Here is a 16,499-nt window from a genome sequence, read left to right on the forward strand (position 1 = left end):
TGTATAAACTCAAGAATCTTAATCCTCAGTGTGTTTGGGAGCCCAGGTAAGCTTAATATTTAAAATTATTCAGCATAGTATGGTATCACATTTTATATCCAATGCTTTCTCACCTAAGAAAATTCCAATAGTCCTCCTATTATTCACAAAATAAATGTCTCCCTACTTCCTAGGTTTGTTTTCTTGGGAGTCTTAGAAATAATTATTGTTGTTACCATTACAGTTATTTTGTCAATAACTGCCTGGTTTAATTTCTTTATAATACAACAGATATCCTCTCAATCCTCAAAGATGGATAAACCTTCAGCAAATTTAAAACATACGGGAGATAATTATCTCAGAGAATAGTTGAATTTCACATCTGAAAGAACCTTCAGAGTAATCTTACTAAATCCCCTTATTTTATATAGGAGAAAACAAAGTCTCCGTAAAGTGAAATGTTTTGGCCAAGGTCAAACAGCTAGTTGCTGACAGAACCAAGTTTGGAAACCTAATTAATTTTGGCTGATCTCTCCTGTTTGTACCTGGGAATGTTTGCTTTCCACACTGTGCCCATCCTCACCTTGGCCTAACCCAGTAAGGAAACTTGCCATATAAGAATGTCCTCACCTCAGAGAACGTTGCAGGAGTGGGGCAGGAGAGTAAACTGAGATTTGATTTAGTTGGGTGTTCATTAATATTGACTTACTAATGGTTACATTGAACACAATGAAGAAATAAAGCCTGTGCTTATTTTTTAAATAATCAAAATAGCTTGGGGGTCCCCATCTGCTACCAATAGCTTTATATTTCATAGCCATGGTGTTTGCAAATATGTTCTTTTATATGGGAGACTACACACTATATCTGTGTATTAGTCAGACTTCTTTAGAGAAACAAAACCAAAAGGAGATATATAGATATATAGAAGGAGATTTCTTATGAGGGATTGGCTCACACGATTATGGTGGCTAAGAAGTTCCATGAACTTCTGTAGGCTGAAAGCCCAGGAAACCTAGTGGTATAGTTCCAGTCTAAGCCTGAAGGCCTGAGAACCAGAGGACCCAATCGTGTAAATCCCAGTCTGAGTCTGAGGGCCTGAGAACCTGTTGTACCAATGTCTGAGAGGAGAAAATAAATGTCCCAGCAAAAGCAGACAAAGTAAATTCACCCTTCCTCTGCCTGTTGTTCTATTCATGTCCTCGGCAGATTGCATTATGCCCACTCACATAGGTGAGGGCCATCTTCTTTACTCAGTCTCCTGATTCGAAGGCTAACGACTTCTGGAAACACAGTCACAGGCACAATCAGAAATAATGTTTTACCAGCTATCTGAGCATCACTAGACCCAGTCAAGTTTACACATATAATTAACCATCACAGCCCGTTATCTGTGAATGTCTTCTAAAAGAGAAGCCTCATCATTTTGCATTGTTCTATACCTCTTTTTTTGTTTGTTTGTTTTTGTCCTTGTTTTGTTTTTTGAAATGGAGTCTCACTTTGTTGCCCAGGCTTGAGTGCAGTGGCACAATCCCAGCTTACTGCAACCTCTGCCTCCCGGGTTCAAGTGATTCTCCTGCCTCAGCCTCCCAAGTACATGGGACTACGGGTGCACACCACCACACCCAGCTAATTTTATATTTTTAGTAGAGACAGGGTTTCATTATGTTGACCAGGCTGGTCTTGAACTCCTGACCTTAAGTGATCCACCCACCTTGGCCTGCCAAAGTGCTGGGATTACAGATGTGAGCCACTGTGCCTGGTTGTTCTATACCATTTTTAAATAAAAATAAACTGTGGCACTAAAATAATTAATAAAATATTACAAATAGTTTATTAATCTGGCCTTTATTATTGACTATTGAGCAATGTGTCCAAATTGTGTAAGAATCTCCTGACTTAGGAGCTAGTTGCTCTAAAACCCGTGACCTCGTTCTTGATACTATCATCGTCTTTAGGTCAGTATTAATTCCCACTTCATAATTAGGGTGACATGTGTCCAAGTTTGCCTGTAAGAGTCTTGGATTTTATCTCCAACCTAATTGTCATTAACAGCAGTGCCTCCTCTTACTCTCAGAAAGTCAAGATTTAGACAGTAAGGTATAGGGTCATCCATAGGGGGTATAAAATATGTTAGAGAAGGAATTTTCCTATTCCAACTTTAAAACAAATCTCGGCATTTTCTCTTGTTTGAGCTGTATCTGCCCCTTTCTGTATTCAATGTCTTAGTTTTACCTCTTGCCTTCCTAGATTCATTGAAACTGAGTTAGCCTTCAAACTCCATGTAGCTCAAAACTCAATATTTGACTTGATGGAACTAGGGTATCTGCCAAGTTGACTTTCATTCTGGTTTCCACTGGCTGTCCTAGTATAGTGTGTGAATAAGTCTTCCAGGCATGAAGATAATTAGATTATCAAGAGGAATTTGATGAAAGATTTGTACTTTGCAAAGTTGCTAAACATGTAGTTCCATAGAAACCATGCAAATACAATTGTTTATGTATTGAATCTCATATTTGGACATGCTGATGCCTAGGAAACCTAATTTTCTGCCCATGAATTTTCCTAAGATATTGCCAAATTATATTCTAAACAATATCTTTGAGTCTAGTCACCCAATGTCCAAGTTTTGAAAATGTCCAAAATGTATGCTGCCCTCAAAGGGACAGGCAGTTTAGTATAAAGTATATGTGCCTCATAGACAGATGAATGTGATTTCAAATTGTGCAATCAGTCTTTTCAGTTATATGCCTCAGTTTCCTCATCTGCAAATAGAATGTATGAAAAATGTCTTTTACATAATCAATTCTTATAAAATACCACTGATATTTTTCTGTAATTATTATATGGAGATATTGGAGTAAGTTTGCCTTCTAACATCTTCCTACCTGTAGTAATTTTAAAATATACTTTAGGGCCATCTCTCTCTTTCTCTCTGTCCTTCCTGCCTAATTTCAGACTATCACAGTGTCTTACTTATACATAGAAATGTCATAGTCCTTTAGACGACCTATCCCAGAATTTTCTATTCACTTAGCATTCTAAAACCACAATATCTCGTATTTAAAATCTTTCAATGGATGCCCATTTCCTTGAGGATAAAAACCAAATTCCTGAGCCTGACTTTTGCCTGTCTTCCTTTCTGCATACTTTATCTATCAGTCTTGGTTTTTCATTCCACATGCCAGCTCTATATAACTACTTGAAGTAACCCAAGTGTACTCTATCTCCTACTTGGAATGTTAATCCTCTCCTTCTGCATTCAAATTGTATTTTGGTTCTATCTCCTCAAGGCAGCCTTCCTTGGTTACTTCCTGTCTTGATTCCCTGCTGCTTCCATGCTCTCCTGTAAAGCAGTGCTTACCTCCACAATAGTCTGTAAATGTCTCCCACCTCCATTTCTGAGGCAGGAGTTAGTCTTCTTCTTTGTACCCAAGCATTTGGCACATTATATGGGCTCAACAAATATAGGCACGTCAATAAATTCAAGGAAGAAGAAAGGAATTTTTACTTTATTTTCCTGGGGAAATTTGTATTCTGAATAAGAAATATTATCACCAATGAGATAACAATAAATTATTACAAAAACTTCATAACCTAGCACAAGGCCTTGTCCACAGAGACAATTAATAAATATTTTAGCTTTGATCCACTAATGAAATAAATGCCACTTATATATGTAGATTAATGTATAGTCAATACAATAGGAAAAGAGCACTTTTTGTTTTAATGACTTTGAATGAAGTTATTTGCCTCTGAGTGACACCAGTGCTCAGGCAAGAAATTCCCTCTCCCTGGTTGTCCTGGAAGGAGGGCTGTCATGGCACTTAGGGAAAGCCATTCTCTTCCTAACAAAGAATCACCCTCTCCCTATTTTGCTGTCACATGGCCACCTCTCTGATGTAGCCGTACTTGAAGTGTAGTGAGCCAGTCACATTATCCCACAATGTGTCTGAGTCCCAGGACCCAGAGAGGCTGACTCACTAGAACAGGTAATTAGGAAGCAGTAGGACATGAGACAGGAGAGGAAATCTAATTTACAGCTCACTGGAGGGCTCTGAAAGAGTGTGCAGCAGAGCTTGGATGGGAGATTAAATTATCTTTGAGCTCACCTCTCCAAAATTATTTGGTCTCCCTCCTTTTCATTTAGAAAACATATGTTGCAAGTGCAAAGATTTAGCCTTTGCTCGCAAGAGTTGGCAGGTGAGGGCAACTTCTTAAAACCACCTGGAAAGGATAGAATTAGCTCTAGGCTATCTGCTGTTTCAATAAGAAAAACTACTGCAGCATTCAGGAAATGAAAGAGATTTCCGGAAGCTCTTAGGATCTCTAGCAAATGTAATCACATATCTAGTTAGATACATATATCCACAGACAATATTCTGGCAAGTCAAGATATTATCTGGCCTTTGTGTTAATACAATTCGAAAGGTTACAGGTATCTTATGTAGATACAACTACTTAGGGCCCAGCTGGGGCTCTTTCCTCATTTCCTGTCATTCCTAGCTGCTGGAGCCAAGGGGAGATTTGCAGTGTTAAGTCAATTGCAGAAGTAGATTAGATTTTGCCTTCTTGTTTATGGACTTAAGTTAGATATTTGTTGACAGAAGAATAGTAGCTCATGCAGAAAGTATAATTAATTCATTAAGGAAATATTTGTCAAATGCCTGTTTTATACTAGATACTGTTCTGAACACTAAGAGCAATGTGGTTCAAAAAGCCTAAATCTTAGGTTTCTAATCTTATTTATATCTCATGATATCTTTCTGATTTGATAAAACTTATTCTAGAGGAGACATAGCAAACATGGTTCAACTGACTACTAAAATGGATAATAAGTAAGGAAGAACAAAAGATCATTTCAGACATGGAAAGGGCTATGAAAGAAAATTAAAATGGGGAAATGGGATAGAGGGTATATGTGGGTGGGAGGATGCTTAACCAGAATGGTCGGGAAATCTTCTTTCTGAGGAGGTGGCATTTGGTAGCATCATCCTGAATGATGAGAAGATCATTCTGTGAAAATATGAGGGAGGAGCATCCCACACAGATGTGATAGCAGGTTAGGAAATTCGGTAGGTGTATTAGTCCATTTTCATGCTGCTGATAAAGACTTACCTGAGACTGGGTAATTTACAAAGAAAAAGAGGTTTAATGGACTCACAGTTCCATTGGCTAGGGAGGCCTCACAATCATGACGGAAGGTTAAAGGCACGTCTTACATGGCAGCAGGCAAGATAGAATGAGAACCAAGTGAAAGGGGTTCCCCCTTATAAAACCATCAGATCTCGTGAGACTTGTTCACTACCATGAGAACAGTATGGGGGAAACTGTCCCCATGATTCAGTTATCTCCCACCGGGTCCCTCCCACAACACCTGGGAATTATGGGAGCTACAATTCAAGATGAGATTTGGTTGGGGACACAGCCGAACCATATCAGTAGGAAAGATAAACTGAAGCTAAATCATGTAGTACATAGGAGGCCATGGTTAGGCATTTGGATTTATACTGAGGGCAATGGGAGATTGTAGTAGGGCTGAAGCAGGGGAATTATGGGAAATCACTGGACAATGCAAAGCAAGAGAATAATGGAAAACCACTGGAAGGAATGAAGGAGAGTAATCATGGGAAATTGTTCAACAGTGAAGCAGGGGAATGATGGGAAAGATGAGAAATCATGGGTATAAGGAGGGGAATGATGATTCTGGTTCTCTGAGGAGAATGAACTGTGAGAGGTGTACGTATGTGCTGGAATTGGCTTAAGAGAGTTGATGCTTGAGATTTTTATGTGTGTCAGTTTCTTAAAACTGTTAAAAACTTCCATGCATGAAATCTGCCCCCAAGCATAGAATATTAGAATCTAGTAGCTGTTCATGCAGTCACTACCCTTCACTGCTATCACCAAAGAGCTCTCTGGGATTTCTTAGTAAAAACCTTCTTCTAGTGTTACTATAAACCTGAAAACTGAGAGGAGGAGATCAAGAGTTAGAGAATTCCGACTGCCTTGCCTATGTTAATATAGCCTGCCCTGGAGTTCACCTCTGCTGGAAATATTTCTTCCATCAGTGAAATTCAACACCACAGGGCAAATCTTCAAAATACAGTGAGTATTCCCCACTAAACTACACTAGTATTCTGAAATTCAGAGCATTCCCAGAGTAGGGCAACCTGGAATGTGTCCCAGGACCCTAAATAGAGCAGAACACCAGTTTTTAAAATGGTTGCAAAAATGTTGTGCCGTTTTAGATTGCATTGGATCACATATTGACAGCACATGCTTCCCTTCCAATGGGTAGAGATGAGCCATTCCATGGATTTTGAAGTAGGTTTGAAGGCCAATTTCCTATTGCTTTCACTGGTCACCAAAATTGCTAGTTCCTTCTTTGTTTAGCCTATTTTAGGAGACTTTGGTTCTTGAATTCAATACCCATAATCTATTGTCTATGGCTCAGCCCACTCCTGTTCTAAACAATCTGTCCGTGACTTCTCTTCACTCTTTCCTTCCTTCCTGCAGCCATTTAACCCTCTGAATCACCTTGACTCATTCCATGTAAAACTCTATGTCTCCTCAAGGCCTATTACCTTACAAGGTCTTACTCATATTTCCTTCCTGCTCTTTCTAATGGACTAAAGGTAAAACTGTCAATATCGAAAGTAAAGCTTAAGAAGTAAAAGGAAAATACGGAATATTTTTAGCAAATGCAAGTAATATGTATCAATGTGTCCAACTCTTGTCATATTTGACATATTAATGTTGCTTAACCTTTGCATAGGGCTCAAACAGACATAATCAAATGAGAATAAAAGGAAAATAAGATGCTGTCATTGTGTCAAAAACCATGGTTTTCCAAAATTTCTTTCTCAACATTTCTGTTTTGAATCTCAGCTTATTTGTCAGCATTAGAAAAGTGCTATCATACCCATTAATTTCTCAACATTTTGGAAAATGTGTTCCAGAAAATCTAATTGTCATTTTAAATATTAATTACACTTTTATAATTATTTGGTCATAAGCATACTGCTTCCTGCCAAAGAACAGGGCAAGAGTAGATGCCTTAAAAGTAGATGAGAAATATTAAAATCAAACAGTGCATTTCTGAATTAAAGAATAGGTAACAGTTTGAAAATAGGCCTTGAATGATCTGAGCATTTCTCATTGTGTCTTGGAATTGCAAAGTGTAAAGAAGATTTTGCTTTAAAATTTAAGGAGCCAGATCAAATTAATTTTGATTAATAGTGGCCAGAGTGATTTCAGTGTGGGCCACTTCATATTTTGGTTTACTTGACCTGGGCAGGATGTTTTAAGATTGGAGCAACCCAATCGATAGGATATAAATAAATCGAGGACACATGTTTGAAGTGTGAGAATGAATACAGAAGTAGTCATAGAGAATTGACCTTACTTCCCATGCAAACCCTTTGATTTTATTTGAAAATTCCCTACTTTTCTAAGGAAGCTATTGCTTGTCTGTTACACTATTTCACGTGGGAGGGATGAGATAGATCTTATGAATGTTCGATAAATATTTGTTAAATAAGTGAATGAATGAATGAATACATTTCAAAAAGGTAATTTTAAAAATTATTATAATAAGCACATCACTCTTTCAGTTAGAAAAACATAATTTATTCACCAATAAATAGGAAATACATGAAAGACACCAATGAAAATTGCTATGTTGCTTCTCTGTTTTATTTAACAAAGTATACAATCAACAATAATCAAAACCAAATGTGTGTATTCAAAAAATCTTGACAGATTGAAAGTGGGGATTTGTGATAATAGCAAATGTGTGTCTAGTTTAAGAGCCATGGAGTAGTATCACTGACACTAGGTAGAACACTTATTCTGCCACCTGTCACAGCACCATGCCTTACTGAAGCAGTACTCTTTAAGGACTAATAAATGTTAGCATCCCTTGAAATATGGCAACTCCTGAGTTGTAAAAATATTCTGGACAATCAGCAAAGGAAAAGATTATTTCCTAATATACAAAGAAATTGGAGATTAAAGGGAAAGTTTCAATATTAAGGATTTTAAATCCAAAGAAAATGTTTTCTCTGAGACAGTTCTCACATCCAAATTGTGTTACTGCTCCCTGCCAATTCCTTCGCTTATTATGCAAGGATATAGAGGAAAAGGTAAACTATTTCCCCTCAGGTATGTTAGTGTAGTGGAAAAAGCATTGAAGCAGGAGTTGTGAAACCTGGTTATTTGTTAACTGTGGCACTAACTAGCCGTGTGAGGGACCTTATACAAATCATATTTTTCTCTGGGTTTCACTTCCCTTATCTACAAAATGGGTTCACCGGGCTAAATTATATTTAAGGTCCTGATGAGCTTTCTATGATTCCTATTTCTTATTTTGTTTTGTTTTGTTTCTAAATGCTCAAATACTACATTATTTAAGGTATATTTCCTTGTAGGTTTTTTTTCCCCTCTCTGTCTCTTTCTTCAATATATGGGATGGGAGGATACTGACTAAGTCTGAGAAGGAGGAGAAAGAAAATTAGCTACAGGAAGAGTTTATATCCCCTTCTACAAGAAAACTTAAATATAGCTACCACCGCTTTGAAAGGAATGGTTTGTGTCCAAACAGCATTTTCCAGACAAGCTCTGTACTTTTTTGCCAAAAGAATTAACTTTAAACTGAAGGCAGTGGACAGTTAAACAAGAGTCGGCACTGGGAACAGCTGTGCGTAGACCAGACCAGTGACTTATAAGGTACTGTTTTTACTCATTTAAATCTTCAGGGTTCATTTGTTTTGGGGACAAATATTTAGTGGTCATTTGACCTTTTTTTCCTCCCTCTTCACCTCTATTTTGAGAGAAAATATACCCTTGAAAATATTTTAGCTTTTTAACTGTATTATTTTGTGGCTGTTGATATTTGAAACTACTCGGATTTTGCTTTGTTTTGTTAGTGTTTTTAGGAACCAGATGATTGTTGCTGTTGTTTTATTTTAAAGCTTAGTTTAGGTTTGTTTCTTTGTTGTATCTTGTCATGTGTGGTTTTTGTGTTTTATTGCTTGTGTTGGATAAAGATAAATTTAGCATTACAAAATGTACAGAATGTTCTTGACTGGGCAGGAGGGGGAGCTTAATGAATCTTCAACTTGAAATATAGAACTAATATGGAGCCAATCAGACAAGAGAACCTGGGTAGGGCAGTCTAGGCACTTTAACTGATTCAGTCAAGGCTCACTAAACTCATCACAGCTTGGTAGATCTGACCTGGGAAACACAGTTATTTTGAATTGGGGTTTTTGCCTCCAGTTTGCTTCTATATTTAGCTGTTAATTTTAATCCTTCCTTCTCTTTATTCATTATTTTTAAAAAAAATTCTAATAAGCCTACTTTTCTTTTTTTAATGAAGCTTATCTTAGTGTAAGCTCATTCACCTTAATGGAGCAACATTTCTAAGAAGAGTGAAATTTTCAAAAAGATTTCAAGTCACCGATCCATAGAGGGTCTTCCAGAGCAGAAGGGGAATAGCCCAATGCGGCACAGAAAAAAATCCCTGTGTACCCTAGCATTCCAGGTGTCACTCTTTCCCCGAGGCCCTGGCTAGCTGGTATATAATATTTGCTGCTGGCCAATAAAACAACAATGGAGAACATTAAGGGGTTCAATATATGTGAATTTTCCATAAAGTGAAGTTTAAAAAGTAAACTTTTACCACTGAAAACTTGAAAAGCTTTTGAAAGAATTTAGCCACTTGTGGATCATTCTCTTTCTGAGATCCACTATATGTTTTGAGCTCTCTCTGGAGGGGACTAAATGCAATTTAATGTTCCCTTAATTTCTCAGTATTACTCATGGATACATATTACAGAATTTTTCTATAATGCAGTAATACATTGCATGGTATATAAGGCTATTAATTCTTAGATCAAATGGTCACATAATCACTGGGTTTTTTTTATTTTTTATTTTTTATTTTTATTTTTTTGAGATGGAGTCTTGCTCTGTCACCCAGGCTGGAGTGCAATGGCACGGTCTTGGCTCACTGCAACCTCCACCTCCTGGATTCAAGTGATTCTCCTGCCTCAGCCTCCAGAGTAGCTGGGATTACAGGGGCCTGCCACCATGCCTGGCTAATTTTTGTAATTTTGGTAGAGATGGGGTTTCACCATGTTGGCCACTCTGGTCTTGAACTGCTGACCTCATGATCCACCCACCTCGGCCTCCCAAAGTGCTGGGATTACAGGCGTGAGCCACTGCGCCCAGCCTTTTTTTAATTCTTTTATTATTTTTATAGGACTTTTTTTTTCCTTCTGTGTCCACCTTCCATATTGAAGAGTGACTTCTTTACTTACTGGTGTAGACAGTTTGCATATCTCTAATAACTTCCTTCAACCTCAACAACCTCTTCATGATTATTTTGTGCTGGGAGCAAGAACACCAGAAAATGAACAAGTTTATAAAAAATTATGGACGAATAAGAGGCAATAACTTTATCTGAGGGTCCAAGAGATTCTCTTATGAGAAACGTGCATGTGCCAAAGGACATAGACACGGTGACATCTATTTTGGGTGCTCAGGAGACACTTGGCTTGTGTCCAAGTTCTTAGTTGTGTTCTGTAGTAGAGGTTGCCATGGAAGTAGTTCTGGAATAAGTAATGTGTTACTGCATCTTATACAGAAAGTGTGGTTTGTTCTTTTTATAAAGTTACTGGAGGTGTGTGTCAAGGAATCAGTGACTAAACAAATCCCAAGAGGCATACCTAATATTAATCAAGCACTAAGTGTTTTATTTTAGTCCCATTCACAATCACGCTGTTCACATGCATGTCTAGCTGGGAAACAGCATAATAATGCTTTGTAGGAAAGAGAGAAAAGGAAAAAAATATTCATTTTCTGGTTTATTCAATTCTTCTGTGTGGAGATTATGCTTAAGAAAACAATGAATAAGGCAAGATTTATTTTCTCAGTGATTTTTCTGATTTCTTGAATGGCTTTCTAACTTACAAGTTCTTTTAAGCTGAAAAACACTACAAAGCAATTTTATAAACCATGTACAATGAATTAGTAGCACAATATATGACAATATGTTTTCTTCTAATATTTTTATATTGTGCATTTTAGAGCAAAACGAATCACTGATTTCTCAAAGATATTGAAAATGATAGTAGTCACTTTTATTAATCTCACTCTACAAAAGAAAAAAACTGGATATATTACATACATTTATTAAGCTATAAGCTGAGTCCAGGGCAATTCTATGTTTCAACTTTAATTAGATTCCTTGGCTAAATACTTGATCATTTAACTTTATTTGGAATCACATTATGAAGACTTTTGTATTAGAAGCTCATTTTTCTTTAATTTTTTAAAAAATACAAGTTTCACCTAGTCACTGTAGAAATTTTTCCTAAGTGTTAAAGCATCAGATGGTGTATATGACAAACTTTTCTGTTTGAAACAATGAATTAGAGACTGGCTTTTGTCTGCAATAATGAATTTGGGATATGCATATGTTTGTTAACTTTGTCTAAAACAATTCTCTGGGCCAGGCATGGTGATTCACACCTGTAATCCCAGCACTTTGGGAGGCCAAGGCGGACGAATCACTTGAGGTCAGGAGTTCCAGGGCAGCCTGGCCAACATGGTGAAACCCCATCTCTACTACAAAAAATAAAAAAATTAGCCAGGCACAGTGGCGCATGTCTGTAATCCCAGCTACCCGGGAGGCTGAGGTAGGAGCATCACTGCAACCTGGTAGGCGCAGGTTTCAGTGAGCCGAGATCACACCGCTGCACTCCAATATGGGCAACAGAGTGAGACTCTGTCTCAAAAAAAAAAGAAAAAAAGAAAAAAAAACAATTGTCTAGAAATTGTGCCTATTTTTGCTTCCTACCTTCAGTTAGGTGGCATGACTTATTTTAAAATGAAATGTTATTCCAATTGAAACACCGCTGTTTTAAACTGAAAATATGCTATGTTAAGTCAATTCAGTAAAGCTTTTCCTCACTTGACTCCTCTTTCATTTTAATCGAAATTTAATTTTCGTGTTCATACCTAAATAGGAAATTCGACATACTAAAGAATATGTATTTTAAATTTAGAACTTTTGTACCATAAGACCTAAATTTAAAATTCCTGAAATGTCAGTGTCATTATGAATACACGCTTAGGAAGACTTCGATTTAGAAAGATACTTTTTAAACCTGGAAAAGGAAACAACCATTTAAGTGAATTAATGCATGTTAGCATTCACTGATAACACCTTATAAGGGTGCTTCTTAGTACAACCTTATGAGAATTCTCCAGAAGCCTCAGAATTCAGCCCCTTATAAACTAGAATTCAGTGAGCAAGATTTATGTTTCCCAAGGAACTGTCAAGCTTAGTGTTTTTGATCGTGTTCAGGGAAGAGAAGATATTGAGATTTCTGAAGTTGTTGAACAGAGAAAGAGATAAATGCTTTGTTCTTTGAAAAATCCACATTTAGTTCATTTTCAATTACAATCTCCCAGGGAAAAAAGATACTCAAACTGACTCAAGTATTTTCCTACATATTGGCCTTTGTTTAACATATTAAATTGGAGCTTCTGGACAGTTGAAGAGGTAATATGAATCCAAGGTTCTTTTTGTATTAATACATCTTAATCATGCAATAAATGTTTGTTGAATGACTATTACTTTCAAACCTTAATTTAAAAAGACATCGACAAATAAAATGATGTTAAAACTGCTATGTTTTATTTCATATTTGATTATTGGAGTATTTGTTACTTAGTATACTGCTGAATCATGCTAAAACATGAACAGTTCATTAAGCAAAGCCATTTAATAAATTCTGAAATTACTGTTAGCAAACAGTAATTTGGAACTGTAAATTGCCAGAAGAAAAAGCATCGGGTATCTACAGTCAATAATAATTCAGAAAGTGGAATTGGAGGACAAGAAGGTCTCAAGTGTTATTCTATAACCCCCCTCCTTTTCTTTTTTGGTTTTGTTTCTTTTGCTGTAGGTATTGTGGAAATTATTTGTTTTATATCAATCAGAACACTTTGAAAAAAATTTTACTGTTGTGTATTCTTCCATTCTATGGTTATACTTTACATAATAGAACATGGCTCCTATTGTTGGGGACCTACATTGTTTCAGTGACTTCTGCTGTGAATAAAATTAGGATAAGCATTCTTTTACATATGAATTTGCTCATTTGATTATTTCAGAACTGAAATGACTTGGAAATTAGTGAGTCCTGATCACTTTCTTTTTTTTAAGAGTAGGAGAACTAGTCCTGAAATATTACTCATCTAGAACCTTGGCTTCCAAGCTTTCAGTCTAACATCTGTATCTAGCCAGAAGTAATGACTGAGTGACAAATACATAAGGGGGCAGGAAGTGAAAGCATAATTTCCTTCTGTCTGAGTAAGAGGTCAATCATGTACCCCATTCTCTGAAAATCCCCAGGGAATGGAAGGGTTCTCATACTAAAGAAAACAGTCACGATTCCATGCCAGACTTTATTCTCAAGGAGTGATAAACATATGATAGCTATGGGAACATTTTTAAATAGCTGTCATTTTGTTAATGAGTATTTGCTAAAGCATTTCCTGGGCCACTGGTGTTTATGGAACTTTTAAACAAAATATTTATGAAGATGGAACCAGGACTTGCTTCATAAATTATGTCCTTTTACTTGCACCTTTGCTTTTCCTCACTGCACAACGATGTTCAGGCCTCTTCTGCATGAAACAAACAAACAAATCTTCAGCCTTTTCAACCATGTTCTTTATTCCTGGTGCCAAGAAAAATTTATATTTTTTGTTTATTCTCCCTTGCCTCCCTCTGAGTTGATTGCCCTTTGCACTTTGGCATTATCTCTACCACAATATTGAAATGACCTCTCAGAGGTTGCTCATGATGGCTGAATTAACAGTTGAATTCAACAGCTTTTTATCTCTGTCTTCACCTTCTGTTCTTTCTGCCATCTATACTGTTCACCCTCATGCTCTTCTTGAAATAGTTCTGTCTTTTGATATTAGAGATCTTGTAGAGATCTAGTACATAGCCTATGGCTCTGCCCCTCTCCTAGGCTTTTTTTTCTTCCCTCTTGTTAGAGGGCTCCTGTTTTCTTCCCACCTTCTTGGTTTCAGTGTCTGTGTTTATTTTGTTTTCTCTCTTAGTCTTTCTTCCTTGGAAAATTTCATATAGGCCTATGGCTTCATCTTAAAGCTCAATGTGGATATCTGATCAGCAAAGCCTCTTCCACCCTTTGTGCGAGTTGTAACAAACGTCCCCTTCCTCCAGATGCACAATGCTCGCATCAGGATCTTCAGCTTGGCAGCAAACTGAGCTGGATTTCAGCCCCTGCTCAGCCTGCACAACCTCAGACAGTTGCCCTGCTGGTCAGGGCCTCCTATTCAATGCTGTCTATGGTATTCCAGTGCTTCAAACTCCATGTCTTTCCCTCAGTCAAACTAGCCTTCCATCTTTCATCTCCTCCATCACGTTTTATACAACCAGGTGCCAATTAGAATTTTAGCAACCATTTCCTTGGCATTTTTCCTTTTTATTTCCATGGCCACATTCTTGCTCAGAATTTAATTCCCTCTTATTAGCCTACTGTCCCTGCCCCAATCCTTTTCTACTACAGTCTATCCTCTATACATTTGGCAATTTGAAGATGATTATGTATCTCTATCTATCTATCTATCTATCTATCTATCTATCTATCTATCTACCTATGTATCTATCTATCTGCTTTCCTATCTAGATATAGACACATAAATATAGATAGATATAATTATACCCCCCAACTTTTCAATGAGTCCTTAGCAGATGGACAGAAGCAGAGGCTGTAAAGTTGAATTTCAGAATTTGAGGTCCAGCTTTGGTGCATTTACATGGGTCATCCTGTGTGTTACTCAGTTTCAGGGTGTCAATAATGAATAACCTATGTCAAAACCTTCTATGTGCCAGCCACAGTGCTCTGAGCATTTCCCATATATTGTTCATTCAGCACTCAAAAGAAAACATTTTGTTCTGTTTGTACTAGACATTATAAAAATGGAATCAAATTTATCTTAAAGAGACTGCTTTATTCTCTGAGTTCAATTTGGGTTTTGAAGAAGTCTACAGTAAAGTTAAATTCAGATAGTACCAATGGTCTTGGCCCGATTGCAAGTGGTGGTAAAACAAAGGCAAGTGAGTATTATATTTTATTTTGAGATAAAATCATCTCCTTGTCCTGTTTTTGTTGTTGTTGTTGTTATTTTGTTTTGTTTTGTTTTTTTAAGAAAGAGCAGCAAGAAAAGTAAAACAGATTTTTTTTTCTTTTTAACAATTACAAACTACATAACGCAAATAAACACTTTCCTTTGTTCAATGCTTATATGTGGTTTTCTTTATTTATTCTTAGTGTCACAAAACAAGCAACTGGAGTAGCCAGAAACCTATCCCACATTTTTTGACACCAGGCTGCCTCATTTGCCAGAATACTGTCCTTTCTTTCAATTTAAGAATCCATCAGTGCCGTTGTCAAATTTAAGTGGAAATACTTCAAAGTAATGACTAAGGGTCTTCAGACATGTGCCAGGAATATTATTTTGCTATAACTGCTACCCTAGAGTCATAAATTAATTTTCCAGAGTGACACCTGCTTGTCACTTTGGGAAGATAAAGTGACCATCATTTCTTATACCCAGTATGGGTTTTTGGAAGGTTGTTGTTAGTGTTTCTTCTAATGCTTCTCTCAGAGACCACTACTACCTTTTTTTTTATTTCTGTAAAAGGACTTAGGCTTTTTCTTAACATCTATGGCTTATTTCATTTCCTTAATTAACTCATTAATTACTTATAAATGGAAATTGCATAAGTCATACAATTGGGAAGTTGGATGGGATCTTAATGATCTCGTAATTAACCCCCACATATTTCTCTAATGACCAAAACTGTCCAAACTAAGTTGAGGACTTATCAATAATCACATAGCAACTCTAGAATGTGTTTCCTCGTTAAGAACCTGCAGCCATACTGGCAACTTCTTGGAGTATTAATTCCATTGCAAAGTCTCAAACCTGCAGCTGAAATAAACCTGAGGCTTCTCTTCCTTTCTCTCTTCATCTTTGGCTGTCAGCAGGAATAACATCTTAGAAATCCATCCTCTTTCATTCATAGGAGCTACTTTTTAGTAGGGGAAGCCTTCCACACAATGTTTTCTTGACTTTGAACTTCTGTAGCTCTTGAAATGGGAATTAGTGGCATACATAACAAATAAAATAATAAAATATTTATGAATCGCCCCCAAAGTGCAGCTCCCAATGCTCCACAGCATTCTCTGAAGTAAAGCAAATCTTTGTGTCAGAGATATGCATTTCAAAAAGTATTAACATGATATTGTGGCAGTTTTATAATATGAAGTACTGTATCTCTTATGAACACACACACACAGAGATATTGGGGGAAATTGTTTGGGACAACAAACCTGATTAGAGTAAATGTTGAATGCTTCCCTTCTTCCTTCCCCTCAGGTTTGTCACTAACTCTGCCCACTTTCTCATAT

General features: G+C 36.9%; 1 protein-coding gene across 6 annotated transcripts in view; it reads left to right on the forward strand.

Moving 5' to 3' along the window:
• The window catches only part of ARHGAP24 (Rho GTPase activating protein 24), an 859,252-nt gene that overhangs the window by 619,762 nt on the left and 222,991 nt on the right, over nucleotides 1-16,499 (forward strand). Inside the window, exon 1 of one of the 6 annotated variants that reach the window (XM_003310422.6) lies at nucleotides 8,439-8,706. The exons of the other annotated variants lie outside the window; for them this stretch is intronic. The gene's annotated coding sequence lies outside the window, so the exon portion shown is untranslated. Of the gene's footprint in view, nucleotides 1-8,438; nucleotides 8,707-16,499 lie in introns of those variants that run through there. 6 annotated transcript variants of the gene reach the window in all.

The sequence above is a fragment of the Pan troglodytes genome, chromosome 3 (assembly GCF_028858775.2).
Source record: "Pan troglodytes isolate AG18354 chromosome 3, NHGRI_mPanTro3-v2.0_pri, whole genome shotgun sequence".
NCBI lineage: Eukaryota > Metazoa > Chordata > Mammalia > Primates > Hominidae > Pan > Pan troglodytes.